The sequence below is a fragment of the Saccostrea echinata genome, unplaced genomic scaffold, assembly GCF_033153115.1.
Source record: "Saccostrea echinata isolate AGI-Se365-2 ecotype Australia unplaced genomic scaffold, CSIRO_AGI_Sech_v1 ptg000023l, whole genome shotgun sequence".
In the NCBI taxonomy this organism is placed as follows: domain Eukaryota; kingdom Metazoa; phylum Mollusca; class Bivalvia; order Ostreida; family Ostreidae; genus Saccostrea; species Saccostrea echinata.
Window position 1 is genome coordinate 535,753 of NW_026889772.1, and position 15,043 is coordinate 550,795.

Below are 15,043 nucleotides of genomic sequence, written 5' to 3' on the forward strand. Positions count from 1 at the left end.
CTATATTTGATTGGTTAAGCTCCTTGGGGATCAGGAACTTAGAGAATAGATCCTCAGCCCAATAGGGGCTTGTCGTAAGAGGCGACAGAAGGGTGTAGTTTAAGGGGTAGACTTAGGCTCTGAATTTTCTGAGAGGCTGGACTTTAAGTTGGTGTGTGCTTAAAAAGTACAACCTCACAGAAAATTCTTCCCTTTAGGTGTTAGGAGGGTTTGGTTAGAAGAGGGTCTTTTTAGTTATTCTGTTTGTTTTTGATTGGTTAAAGTTCTTTGCATTTGATTGGTTAAGCTTCTTGACGTCATTTTGTGTTAGGAGAGGGCGGTGGGAGGTTGGTCTATTTAGCTTGTGGGGTCATCATTTTCTGTTAGAAGGTTTGGGTTAGAGGGAGGTATTTTAAGTTAGTCTTTTCTATTTGATTGGTTAAAGTTCTGTTCATTTGATTGGTTAAGCTTCTTGACGTCATTTTGTGTTAGGAGAGGGCGGTGGGAGGTTGGTCTATTTAGCTTGTGGGGTCATCATTTTCTGTTAGAAGGTTTGGGTTAGAGGGAGGTATTTTAAGTTAGTCTTTTCTATTTGATTGGTTAAAGTTCTGTTCATTTGATTGGTTAAGCTTCTTGACGTCATTTTGTGTTAGGAGAGGGCGGTGGGAGGTTGGTCTATTTAGCTTGTGGGGTCATCATTTTCTGTTAGAAGGTTTGGGTTAGAGGGAGGTATTTTAAGTTAGTCTTTTCTATTTGATTGGTTAAAGTTCTTTTGATTTGATTGGTTAAGCTTCTTGACGTCATTTTGTGTTAGGAGAGGGCGGTGGGAGGTTGGTCTATTTAGCTTGTGGGGTCATCATTTTCTGTTAGAAGGTTTGGGTTAGAGGGAGGTATTTTAAGTTAGTCTCCCTATATTTGATTGGTTAAGCTCCTTGGGGATCAGGAACTTAGAGAATAGATCCTCAGCCCAATAGGGGCTTGTCGTAAGAGGCGACAGAAGGGTGTAGTTTGAGGGGTAGATTTAGGCTCTGAATTTTCTGAGAGGCTGGACTTTAAGTTGGTGTGTGCTTAAAAAGTACAACCTCACAGAAAATTCTTCCCTTTAGGTGTTAGGAGGGTTTGGTTAGAAGAGGGTCTTTTTAGTTATTCTGTTTGTTTTTGATTGGTTAAAGTTCTTTGCATTTGATTGGTTAAGCTTCTTGATGTCATTTTGTGTTAGGAGAGGGCGGTGGGAGGTTGGTCTATTTAGCTTGCGGGGTCATCATTTTCTGTTAGAAGGTTTGGGTTAGAGGGAGGTATTTTAAGTTAGTCTTTTCTATTTGATTGGTTAAAGTTCTGTTCATTTGATTGGTTAAGCTTCTTGACGTCATTTTGTGTTAGGAGAGGGCGGTGGGAGGTTGGTCTATTTAGCTTGTGGGGTCATCATTTTCTGTTAGAAGGTTTGGGTTAGAGGGAGGTATTTTAAGTTAGTCTTTTCTATTTGATTGGTTAAAGTTCTTTTGATTTGATTGGTTAAGCTTCTTGACGTCATTTTGTGTTAGGAGAGGGCGGTGGGAGGTTGGTCTATTTAGCTTGTGGGGTCATCATTTTCTGTTAGAAGGTTTGGGTTAGAGGGAGGTATTTTAAGTTAGTCTTTTCTATTTGATTGGTTAAAGTTCTTTTGATTTGATTGGTTAAGCTTCTTGACGTCATTTTGTGTTAGGAGAGGGCAGTGGGAGGTTGGTCTATTTAGCTTGTGGGGTCATCATTTTCTGTTAGAAGGTTTGGGTTAGAGGGAGGTATTTTAAGTTAGTGTCCTTGTATTTGATTGGTTTTGTGTTAGGAGGATTGGGTTAGAGGGTTGTCTTTTAAGTTAACCCCTTTGTTTAAAATAGGTTTAGCACCTTGGGTTTCAAGGGTTTAGAGAATAGATGCTCAGCCCATTAGGTTCGTGATGTAAGAGGCAACAGAAGGGTGTAGTTTTTGTTCTTAAATGGTAGACTTAAGGCCTAAATTATTAAGAGTTAGTTACACTTCTCCTTCTTCCTATCTCCCTTTTGCTTTTTGCATAAGAGGGGTAATATACACTTTCCTTCTTCTGTCCGGAACCTTAGTTGTAAGAATACAATAATATTGATAACAAAAAATCACTTTTTGTGACATTGATTTCCACATTCTGTGGTTAAAAAAACAAAATTAAAATCCAAAATGTAATTGAAATGCTTTTGAAATTTTTAATGGTCATTTCTAACATTTTTTGGAAGTATTGTATTAAAAGAGAATTAATTGCAACTTTAATATGAAATTTTCACACAATAAGTCTTATTTCTTTATGGTAATTTGGTAAAAATGCATTACCATTACATTAGGCCTGGCTCTTACTGTTCTTATGAAACACTGCCAGCTGTTTTCTTTCAGAAAAGAAGAATTCAGCATACAAAAGATTCTTTTACCAATGTGCCCCCTGGAAAAGGCTACTGGACACAAATATTAGCAATAACATATGTGTACTTTAATTTAGGACAAGTGAGTCAGGTAAGTCAGCACCACTTTTAAACAAACTTATGATAGGTCTAATTAAAAGATTGAGTGATCACTTGATCTTTTTGTTTCACTTTTTAGTCCAAGTGATGATCTGATTGCAATTTTGTCATTTATACAACTACCCTTTTGATATACTTATCATATACTGAGAAACTGATTTGTTTAAACAAAGAGCCATAAACATTTCCAAGGGGAGATAATTCAGAAATGATGAAAATTGGGTTGCAACATTTTAAATCTCAAGCACCACTGGGCCAGACAGATGAAATGTGAATGTTTTGTGAGATAGTGTTGATTCAAGTTTGTTCAAATCATGATTGGGGGGGGGGGGGGACCACCATGTGCTTGTAAATATGTTGATTTTTTGGCATGTCTTCTGATATTAATGACTTACATTTGAGGTTTGAGTTTTGCATTCATTGTCCCATCGTTATCAAAGTTATTACTTTTAAAGGCAGAGATTTTTCCTGGGTGGTGAATTCCCGGTTAGGGAGGGGCTTATTTTGTACAGGTGTAAATGCCTTGAGTGCTAGCAGTGTACCTGTGATCATTTGTTTCCTTATACCATGATTTAATACACAATAAAATACCCAAGAAGTCAAACTTTTGGTTTTTTAAGTTTGGATTCACACTTTATACTTTATACGTTCATACCTGGGAGTTCATCTATAATTTATAAAAATAGAGCTGTTAGCTGCATTTTTTGAAGATAAAGGTACAATGTATATCCTAATTTTTGTCACCATGTCAAAACATCTAAACATGCTCAAAGAAAGAGTTGCTTCTAAAGTCTTATCTAAAATATAAAGCAAAATTACAAGGTAGTCATGATTAGAAACTTTAAATTTAATTACATGACATTTCCACTATACATATATAATGGATATTTTTAGCATATCCCAATTAATGTTTTCTCAATTCAGGTTTGAATACTGAATGGATTATACTGTAAATGTAAATTTATTTTGAAAAAAAAAGTTATTTATACCAAAGTTTGATATATTATCATGAAGAAAATTATAGTTATTTCAAATACTAAAAGTTATTATCAAGCTAAAAATTTCCAATAGTAATCATAGTAATACATCTCCCTATGTGGAAAATGTCAAAGGACCAAAGGTCACCATGACTGCCAAACAAAGTGTATAGGGTAAACATGGGGACTAGTAAGTAAATGTCAATCAAGTTTTAGCACCTAATGATGGACCTTAATGCACTTGATTGACAGAGGTACACAGACCAGGTATTTTTGAAGGTCGTGCTTAAAATCTCCGCCTTTAAGACTGTATCTTGGGGCCCTTTCGAGTATTAGATTTGGTTCTGTGTGTCTTACATGTATCTTGTCTGTCCATCATTCATGCAATAAAGATTTAAAGTTTTACACTGGAATATATAGGGAAAATCTTCTTTTCAAGAACAACAAAGCCATGATTAGTCATAATGATATGGAAGCAGGAAGTGTAGATTCAAATTGTTAAAATCATGATCCCCAGGGTAGGGTGGGCCATAATGATAAAGTTTTACGTAGGACTACATAGAAAAAATCTTTAAAAAATTTTTCAAGAACAACAAAGCTATAATTAGTCTTGGGTGATATGGAAGCATCTTCAGATAGTGTAAGATTTAAATTTGTCCAAATCATGACCCTCAGGGCTATGGTTGGGGCCAAAATGGGGGATCAAAGTTGTACATAAGAATATATTTGAAAAAGTCTTCCAACATCTCAAGAATAACAAAGCCATTAATATTAGTAATCTGCTGATGAAGAACGACAAGGTATATTGACTCAGGTAGCATTGTGCCCCATGGGCCTCTTCTTATAGAATTTCCAATCAGAAAAGTGTTTTAACAGTCAGACAACTGATACCAGAAAATAAAAGAAGAAATATATGCATTAAAGAACAGGTCTGGACGATTTCCAAATATAGAAGTCAAGAACGATAACCGTGAATTGCTATAAATACACAGAATAAAGAAGGTGCAAATCCTTCTGACCAATCAGTTAACAGCATTTAGACAAACCCATGAGCAAATAAATAAAACACGTGGTTTTAAAGTTTTTTGCTCAAAAGATTTTTTAGAACAAACTTTTTGTAAACTTTATGCACATTTACGAATGATATAGTATATTTGACAATTCTACCGTGAACAAACCGACTTGAAAGCTTAGAATAAATTCTAAGTGGGATTAAAAATTTGTCACTACGAGGTAGCAATCCCAAAAGTTTAACTTGTGCCAAGAAATTTAATGTAAATACGGCAGATTTTCAGTTTTTAGAACCTGACATGAAAATGTTTTTGTATGGGAATATAACAGTCTTACATATAATTATTTCCTGAGTGCTTATTACAAAATCGTCCATGCAGTTTCTGGTATGCGAGGTAAGATACGGTGATAAAAAGCATTCATCTACATTCCCTTTTCTCCACGTTTTACACCTTTCCTTATGTCCATTTAAAGTGTATATAACATGGTTTTCGGCGCTTATGAAACCCGTGTTATTCTAAAATGACATGTAATCCAAACGATGAATACTCTATATCTATCAAAATCGGACGTCAAAGCAAAATTATATTTACCAACGAAGAGTATGTTCTGGTAAATGTTATAATTGTACTTGATAATAGCTTGACAATGTGATCTATTCTTCCGTAAACGATCGCATTGTTACATGCATTAATTTTTTTTTCTTTTCCAAGATGAAAATGTCAAGTTTGTTCACGGTAAATATGTGGGGAATACCTTATTCTTCCAAACTTTTCATCTTACTTAAGATTTTTTGTCAAAAAAATCTTTCTGATGAAAAAAACAAAAGCATGTGTTCTCTTTTTGTTCCTTTGAAATATGTTTTGGGGTGAGTAAAAATGCTGTTTTCTGATTTGGCGGAGAAATATTTACGTGTATATGATGTATATTTATAGCAACTTTCAGTTATCGATCTTGACTTCCATATTTGGAAATCATCCAGACCTGAAGAAAGGTAAATGTTTGTACTACACAGTTGATTCAACTCAAAATGAATTATGACTTTTTCTTTTAGAGAGGGATTGTGACATAGTGTAGATTGCTGACACTTGTTGGAAGGATACCTTTCAGTTACCTACAATTCTACCAACTGGAAAAATCAGTACTAATGCCACTTGTGTTACTGGACTATTAGTCGAGGATGGAGTTCTTTATTGAAACAGTTCTCAAGTACTGACTAACAGCTCGACTTCATGAATTTTACAAAACAGTGCTCAAGTATTGACTTTCATCGTAATGGACTCCACAAAACGGTACTCTAGTACAGACTGTATCTCTCCATACCGAACTTCCTTTTTTTTTTACCTTATTTGATTAAATTTAGCAATTTTTGTGGTAGTACTCATAACTGTAAAAATTTAACTGAATAAAATATTAACTGTGAAATAAGAAGAATGTTTCTTTTACACACTGCCATTTTCATCTCATCAGCTGTCAAGTAAGCTTTTCTGATCACCCGTGCTTGATGTATGTCTATATGTATATTAGTCCATCTATTACTAGTAACTTTCCACTTTTTAAAAAACTTTTTCTTGCGAACTACTATCCATGGGTAAAAAGACTTCAATATTTTTCAAAGGAAGGACCATGCCCAATTCAAAGGAGAGATAATCAAGAAAATGCAAAATTGGGGTCATCAAAAATTCCTCGGGAACCTCTGAGCTAGGAGTATACAATATGGCCTACAATAAAAAGCATTTACAAACATCCAAAAATATTTCAATATTTTATGATATTTAGTAAATCTAGCTATAAATAAATACAAGTTATTAAGTCACCTGAGTCACTCAGGTGACCTATTGCTATCTGTTTTCGTCCGTCGTGCGTTAACTTTTGAACATTTTTAGCTTCTTCTCTGAAACCACTGAACCATTTTCAACCAAATTTGGCATATAGCATCTATGGATGAAGGGGAACAAAAATTGTGAATTTCATGGTCCCTGCCCCCCTGGGGCCTGAGGGGTGGGGCTAAAACCACCAAAATTAATGCAATCTTTAAAAATCTTCTTCTTTACTCCTGGACATCAAGCAGTCAAACTGTTGGTATAATTGTAATAAGCATTGAGCCCTCTACCAAAATTGTGAAATTCATGGCCCCAGGGTCAGGGGTTCTGGTGATAGGGTGGGGCTATATAGATCATATAGTGAAAGTGCATTATTAGCTCACCTGAGCCAAAGGCTCAAGTGAGCTTTTCTGATCACATTTTGTCCGTCGTCCGTCTGTCCGTCCGTCCGTCCGTCTGTCCGTCCGTCTGTAAACTTTTCACATTTTCAACTTCTTCTCAAGAACCACTGGGCCAAATTCAACCAAACTTGCCACAAAGTATCCTTGGGTGAAGGGGATTCAAGTTTGTTCAAATAAAGGGCGACGCCCTCTTTCAAGGGGAGATAATTAGGAATTAGTGAAAAAATAATGGCATCATTTAAAAATCTTCTTCTCAAGAACCACTAGGCCAGAAAAGATGAAACGTATGTGGAAACATCCTCAGGTAGTGTAGATTCATGTTTGTTCAAATCTTGACCCCCGGGGGTAGGGTGGGGCCACAATGGGGGATCAAAGTTTTACATAGAAATATATAGGAAAATATCTTAAAAAATCTTCTTCTTAAGAACAGCAAAGCCATGATTGGTCATATTTATATGGAAGCATCCTCAGGTAGTGTAGATTCAAGTTTGTTCAAATCATGACCCCCGGGGGTAGGGTGGGGCCACAATGGGGGATCCAAGTTTTACATAGAAATATATAGGAAAATATCTTAAAAAATCTTCTTCTTAAGAACAGCAAAGCCATGATTGGTCATATTTATATGGAAGCATCCTCAGGTAGTGTAGATTTAAATTTGTTCAAATCATGACCCCATGGGTGTAGGGTGGGGCCACAATGGGGGATCAAAGTTTTACATAGAAAAATATAGGAAAATATCTTTAAAAATCTTCTTCTTAAGAACAGCAAAGCCATGATTGGTCATATTTATATTGAAGCATCCTCAGGTAGTGTAGATTCAAGTTTGTTCAAATCATGACCCCCGGGGGTAGGGTGGGGCCACAATGGGGGATCAAAGTTTTACATAGAAATATATATGAAAATATCTTTAAAAATCTTCTTCTTAAGAACAGCAAAGCCATGATTGGTCATATTTATATGGAAGCATCCTCAGGTAATGTAGATTCAAGTTTGTTCAAATCATGACCCCCGGGTTAGGGTGGGGCCACAATGGGGGATCAAAGTTTTACATAGAAATATATAGGAAAATATCTTAAAAAATCTTCCTCTTAAGAACAGCAAAGCCATGATTGGTCATATTTATATGGAAGCATCCTCAGGTAGTGTAGATTCAAGTTTGTTCAAATCATGACCCCCGGGTTAGGTTGGGGCCACAATGGGGGATCAAAGTTTTACATAGAAATATATAGGAAAATATCTTAAAAAATCTTCCTCTTAAGAACAGCAAAGCCATGATTGGTCAAATTTATATGGAAGCATCCTCAGGTAGTGTAGATTCAAGTTTGTTCAAATCATGACCCCCGGGGGTAGGGTGGGGCCATAATGGGGGATCAAAGTTTTACATAGAAATATATAGGAAAATATCTCTAAAAATCTTCTTCTTAAGAACAGCGAAGCCATGATTGGTCATATTTATATGGAAGCATCCTCAGGTAGTGTAGATTTAAATTTGTTCAAATCATGACCCCATGGGTGTTGGGTGGGGCCACAATGGGGGATCAAAGTTTTACATAGAAATATATAGGAAAATATCTCTAAAAATCTTCTTCTTAAGAACAGCGAAGCCATGCTTGGTCATATTTATATGGAAGCATCCTCAGGTAGTGTAGATTTAAATTTGTTCAAATCATGACCCCATGGGTGTAGGGTGGGGCCACAATGGGGGATCAAAGTTTTACATAGAAATATATAGGAAAATATCTTTAAAAATCTTCTTCTTAAGAACAGCAAAGCCATGATTGGTCATATTTATATGGAAGCATCCTCAGGTAGTGTAGATTTAAATTTGTTCAAATCATGACCCCATGGGTGTAGGGTGGGGCCACAATGGGGGATCAAAGTTTTACATAGAAAAATATAGGAAAATATCTTTAAAAATCTTCTTCTTAAGAACAGCAAAGCCATGATTGGTCATATTTATATTGAAGCATCCTCAGGTAGTGTAGATTCAAGTTTGTTCAAATCATGACCCCCGGGGGTAGGGTGGGGCCACAATGGGGGATCAAAGTTTTACATAGAAATATATATGAAAATATCTTAAAAAATCTTCTTCTTAAGAACAGCAAAGCCATGATTGGTCATATTTATATGGAAGCATCCTCAGGTAATGTAGATTCAAGTTTGTTCAAATCATGACCCCCGGGTTAGGGTGGGGCCACAATGGGGGATCAAAGTTTTACATAGAAATATATAGGAAAATATCTTAAAAAATCTTCCTCTTAAGAACAGCAAAGCCATGATTGGTCATATTTATATGGAAGCATCCTCAGGTAGTGTAGATTCAAGTTTGTTCAAATCATGACCCCCGGGTTAGGTTGGGGCCACAATGGGGGATCAAAGTTTTACATAGAAATATATAGGAAAATGTCTTAAAAAATCTTCCTCTTAAGAACAGCAAAGCCATGATTGGTCAAATTTATATGGAAGCATCCTCAGGTAGTGTAGATTCAAATTTGTTCAAATCATGACCCCCGGGGGTAGGGTGGGGCCATAATGGGGGATCAAAGTTTTACATAGAAATATATAGGAAAATATCTCTAAAAATCTTCTTCTTAAGAACAGCGAAGCCATGCTTGGTCATATTTATATGGAAGCATCCTCAGGTAGTGTAGATTTAAATTTGTTCAAATCATGACCCCATGGGTGTAGGGTGGGGCCACAATGGGGGATCAAAGTTTTACATAGAAATATATAGGAAAATATCTCTAAAAATCTTCTTCTTAAGAACAGCGAAGCCATGCTTGGTCATATTTATATGGAAGCATCCTCAGGTAGTGTAGATTTAAATTTGTTCAAATCATGACCCCATGGGTGTAGGGTGGGGCCACAATGGGGGATCAAAGTTTTACATAGAAATATATAGGAAAATATCTCTAAAAATCTTCTTCTTAAGAACAGCGAAGCCATGCTTGGTCATATTTATATGGAAGCATCCTCAGGTAGTGTAGATTTAAATTTGTTCAAATCATGACCCCATGGGTGTAGGGTGGGGCCACAATGGGGGATCAAAGTTTTACATAGAAATATACAGGAAAAAATCTTTTTCTCAAGAACAGAAAAGCCATGATTAGTAAAATTGATATGGAGGCATCCTTGGGTAGTGTAGAATGAAATTTGTTCAAATGAGGGACCCCGGGGGTAGGGTGGGGCCACAATGGGGGATCAAATTTTTACAAATGAATATATGGGAAAAATTCTTCTGCTCAAGAACAGCAATGCCATTTGTTATATTGATATGAAAGCATCATCAGGTACTTTAAAATTCAACCCCCCAACCCCCCCCCCCCCTTCGTTAACTTTTCAATACTAAACTGATTTTTGCTTTTTTTTCCCTAGCCAATGTGCTCAGGTGAGCGATGTGGCCCATGGGCCTCTTGTTTCTTTGAAAATCTTCTTCTCTGCTTCTGGGTATTCAGTAAACTAACTAAGTACATAGTTATAATGAGCAAGAGTGCCTTTTCCAAAATTGTGAATTTCATGGCCCCAGGGTCAGGGGTTCTGGTGTTAGGGCGGGGCTCTATTGATTATATAGTGAAAATGCATTAATTCTTTGAAAATCTTCTTCTCTGCTTCTGGGTATTAAATAAACTAACTTAGTGCATAGTTATGAAGAGCAAGAGTGCTTCTTCCAAAATTGTGAAATTCATGGCCCCAGGGTCAGGGGTTCTGGTGCTAGGGTGGGGCTAAATAGATCATATAGTGAAAGTGCATTATTTCTATGAAAATCTTCTTCTCTGCTCCTGGGTATAAAATAAACTAACTAAGTACATAGTTATGGAGAGCAAGAGTGCCTCTTCCAAAATTGTGAATTTCATGGCCCCTGGGTCAGGGATTCTGGTGTTAGGGTGGGGCTCTATTAATTATATAGTGAAAATGCATTAATTCTTTAAAAATCTTCTTCTCTGCTTCTGGGTATTAAATAGACTTAGTGCATAGTTATGATGAGCAAGAGCGCCTCTTCCAAAATTGGGAATTTCATGGCCCCAGGGTCAGGGGTTCTGGTGTTAGGGCAGGGCTCTATTAATTATATAGTGAAAATGCATTAATTCTTTGAAAATCTTCTTCTCTGCTCCTGGGTATTCAATAAACTAAGTACATAGTTATGGAGAGCAAGAGTGCCTCTTCCAAAATTGTGAAATTCATGGCCCCAGGGTCAGGGGTTTTGGTGTTAGGGTGGGGCTCTATTAATCATATAGTGAAAATACATTAATTCACTGAAAATTTTCTCTGCTCCTGGGTATTTTAAAAACTAACTAAAAACTTATTTATGGTGAGCATGGCTGTCTTTTCAGAAATTGTGAATTTCATGGCCCCTGGTTCAGGGGTTCTGGTGTTAGGGCGGGGCTCTATTAATTATATAGTGAAAATACATTAATTCATTGAAAATCTCTGCTACTCGGTATTAAATAAACTAACTAAGAATATAGTTATGGTGAGCATGGCTGCCTTTTCAGAAATTGTGAATTTCATGGCCCCTGGGTCAGGGGTTCTGGTGTTAGGTGGGGCTCTATTGATTATACAGTAAAATTGCATTAATACTTTGAAAATCTTCTTCTCTGTTCCTGGGTATTAAATAAACTAACTTAGTGCATAGTTATGAAGAGCAAGAGTGCCTCTTCCAAAATTGTGAATTTAATGGCCCTTTGGTCAGGGGTTCTGGTGTTGGGGCAGGGCTCTATTGATACATATAGTGAAAATGCATTAATTCTTTGAAAATTTTCTTCTCTGCTCCTGGATATTAAATAAACTAAGTACAAAGTTATGATGAGCATGGCTGCCTCCTCAGAAATTATGAATTTCATGGCCCTTGGGTCAGGGGTTCTGGTGTTAGGACAGAACTCTATTGATTATATAGGGAAAATGCATAAAATCTTTCAAAATCTTTTTCTCTGCACTTGGGTATTTTTCAAACAAAGATAGTGCATGGTTATGATACAGAAAAATGCCTCTTCCAAAATTGTGAAGTCATGGCCCCTGGGTCAGGGGATATGGTGAAGGGGGGGGCTCTATTGATTATATAGTGAAAATGCATAATTTCTTTCAAAATATTTTTTTGTACTACTGGTTATAAAGCAAAGAAACAAGTGTAAAGTTATGATGTGCAAGGGTGTTTCTTCCAGAATTGTGAGTTCATGGTCAGATGTTCTGGTGTAAGGATGGGGTTTTATTTATTTAAAAATAAAGTGAAAATGCATTTCTTTGAAAATCTTCTATGCTTCTGGGCATATTCGAGGCAAACAGAGTAAAAGTTTTAATATGCAACATGTGCAAGGGTATTTTTACCAGCATTTTGAACACCTGGACCATTTAGTCAAGTGTTCTGGTCCTGGCCAGGGCTCTTTTAACTTGTATTCTGCTGAGCGAAGTTATTCCCCTTTGCCATTCACCTTTGATAATTAATCACTGTAAATAATGTACTTGAAAGGTTAATAGAATAAGAGAATTATGCAAGAATATTTATTGTATAATACAAAAAATACATTCAAAGTTTTAATGATCAGGTAGACTTGGAAATAATAAATGAATAAAAATGAGACAAAAATAACTTATCTTTTTATATGTTCTTCAAAGGCCAAGAGAGGCCACCATGAGAAGCAATAATATGGGGTTAAAAAATAGACATTTTGTTAATAGTCTGCATGGTAATAGTGATAAATGAGGGACAGAGGGATACTAGACCAATTATTTTGTTGATACTGATCATACTGTTTTTCTTGCTTTTGGGCAACAAAGCTTCATTTATCAGTTTATGGATCCTCTAAATTGTTGTATTGTACTCAGGTGGCCGTTAAGGCCCTTGGGCCTCTTGTATCAGTACGTGGCAAAAGTAGTCATAATTATCTCGAACAAGGTCAGTGAAAATTATAGAATTTATATGGGATACATGTATATATATGGAGAACTACTGAGTGAGCAGTAAGAAATATAGATTTGTGTATTTGAACCAACTGAAACCAGAGACATCTTAAAGGGGCAAAGATAGAGATTTGAAGTAATCTCTGCAGAGTTTAACAAATTGAACACACCCGGTAGAACGTAAACTATTTTGTAAACAGGGCAAGGGCTCTGTTATTGTTAATGTTTACGTTTCACCGGGTGTTTTCAATTTGTTGAACTCTGCACACATCACCGAGCACAGACTGACAATACTGGTGAGTTGGTTTTGCTCTCACATTTCCACTCTGAATTTTCTGGAATATATCTTTAATTTTTTTCATTATTACACGACAAAAGAAGATAGCTGTGTTTGGCCTGTGATCTGCGGGAATAAGGCGTACGAAACATTTATAGTTTAAATGTCTACGATTTGGTCGACTGACCACAGAGCTCTAGGCATAGAAGATACGGCTGTTTGGAGGCTAAATTTTGTAGAAATATAATAAACTAAATAAATATTTTTAGAAGATAATTCCTACGTGATTTTTCCATGACGCATTGTCTGTAAAAATGGCCAGGGCTTTGGACCGGGGGTGATTCCCCCGACAGCTATAGGTGAAACGGGAATTGAATCACCTGCATTGTACTTTTTTCCTTCGGGATTCATAATTTCAAATATTATATGCAAAGCAAGATGTTATAATCCGAATAATTTCTCTTCTAAAACTGGTTATTATACTGTAACTTCGTCACCATGTCTTGAAGAAAAGCGACACGTATTTGTCTTATAAAGTTTCACTTGAGCAATATTACAATGTTGTCATACTTGTTTTAAAATTTTTTTTTTATTTATATAATTCCATGATATTTCAAACGCGGGTCGGTATATTTTGTTAAGGTAGAATAAATGTACGTCAGTTAAATTATGTTTTGACAAATTAGAATTATCGATTGTAATCGTGAAATAAAATCCCCTTTTTTAAATTACAATTTTGATATATAAGCATGATTTTTCTTATCATTTATTTAATTATTTGACAAAATGATTATATTTATGGCATATTCTTATGAATTAAAAAATGCCTTGATTGCTTCTTTATCACGTTGGCATTTGCGGTAGGCATCAAAAGCCTGAATGTAAATTTGATGGTCGGTACAAGCTCCAGACAAGGTACACAAGATATACACAACGGCAGAAAACTAAATGTCAATCAAATCCAAGTATCCAATCCAAGGCTTAATTTCAGATGATTGACAGGGGTTCTAAGACCAGGTAAATTTGAAGGAGGTGCTTATTTCCTCCCCCTTTAACAAAATCACGCGTATTGGAAAATGTTACATTTAGTTTGACATACTTTGTCAAATTTAATATATCAGTCCGCTTATCTTAATTACTTCATGTAAAATTTAGTAACGCTTCACATAAATAACAAGAAAACATTGATGTAACCATCAATTGTCGCCCGGGAAATAAATAAAGTAAACAATGGAAATGAGTCTTGATCATCAAACCGCTTCGATATGTTTGAAAAAGGCATGCGTCTAAATGATGGAGACGATAGTAGAGAATATTTTTAAAACTTATAGTCGGATGAAAATCGAACAAAAACGATACCCTTTTAAACTTTATCAATTCCTCAAGTAAATGTTGGCTACATAAAATATAATTTGAAACCAGACACATGCATCACCTATTTTCAAAAATGTCTTTCACTTTAAGATTATAAAACACGAACTGTGTAAAGTACGTTTTTACGTTTTTATGCGATAAGTAAAATTCGATGTTCTAAAAAAAGGGACCTGTCGTTTTTTCGATAGTAAATGATAAGCAACTTTATATTAAATATGAAAAACATATATATTTTTACAGATTCACTTTATGGAAGTAAATATATTTTGTATCTCGTAATTTATAAAGGGAAAGAACATTCTGATTAACCATCTTTTTTATGTTTAGAAAACCTTTAATTCTGAATAACTTCTCCCACCTCAATCCCCATATACAAACACTTAAACTTATATGTATAGAGCAGCCCGGTCCTCCGGGCTGCAATAAGCACCTATAGGGTATAGTTAAATGCAATTACAAGTAATAGCTTTTCAAAAAGCTTGCCTGACCAATCAATCAATATCTATGGAACGTATAAGCAAGAGAAATGCTAGAGGTCCGTCAGCAAGAAGCGACATAGTTGCGATACTTCATTACACAAGATGTACAGTTGACTTTCTCTTGAAAATCTCATAACCAAATACTACAGATTAACGAATATCTAAGACATGCCACTATGTAATCATTTATTAGTTAGCCCACGGGCTGGGATGAAACTCTAAGTGCGCTAGAGTAGATTATAATTTTGGGAAAAATAGTTAGATGATTCGTTGTAAAGAAATTCATATTACATGTACACTCTTAC

At 35.8% G+C, this 15,043-nt stretch overlaps 1 long non-coding RNA gene across 1 annotated transcript in view; it reads left to right on the forward strand.

Moving 5' to 3' along the window:
• LOC133191020 (uncharacterized) overlaps positions 1-5,902 on the forward strand; it is a 70,836-nt gene extending 64,934 nt beyond the window's left edge. Inside the window, exons 4-5 of the long non-coding RNA XR_009721653.1 lie at positions 2,377-2,493; positions 5,544-5,902. This is a non-coding gene — a long non-coding RNA (uncharacterized LOC133191020). The remainder of the gene's footprint in view (positions 1-2,376; positions 2,494-5,543) is intronic.
• The last annotated feature ends 9,141 nt before the right edge of the window (positions 5,903-15,043 follow it).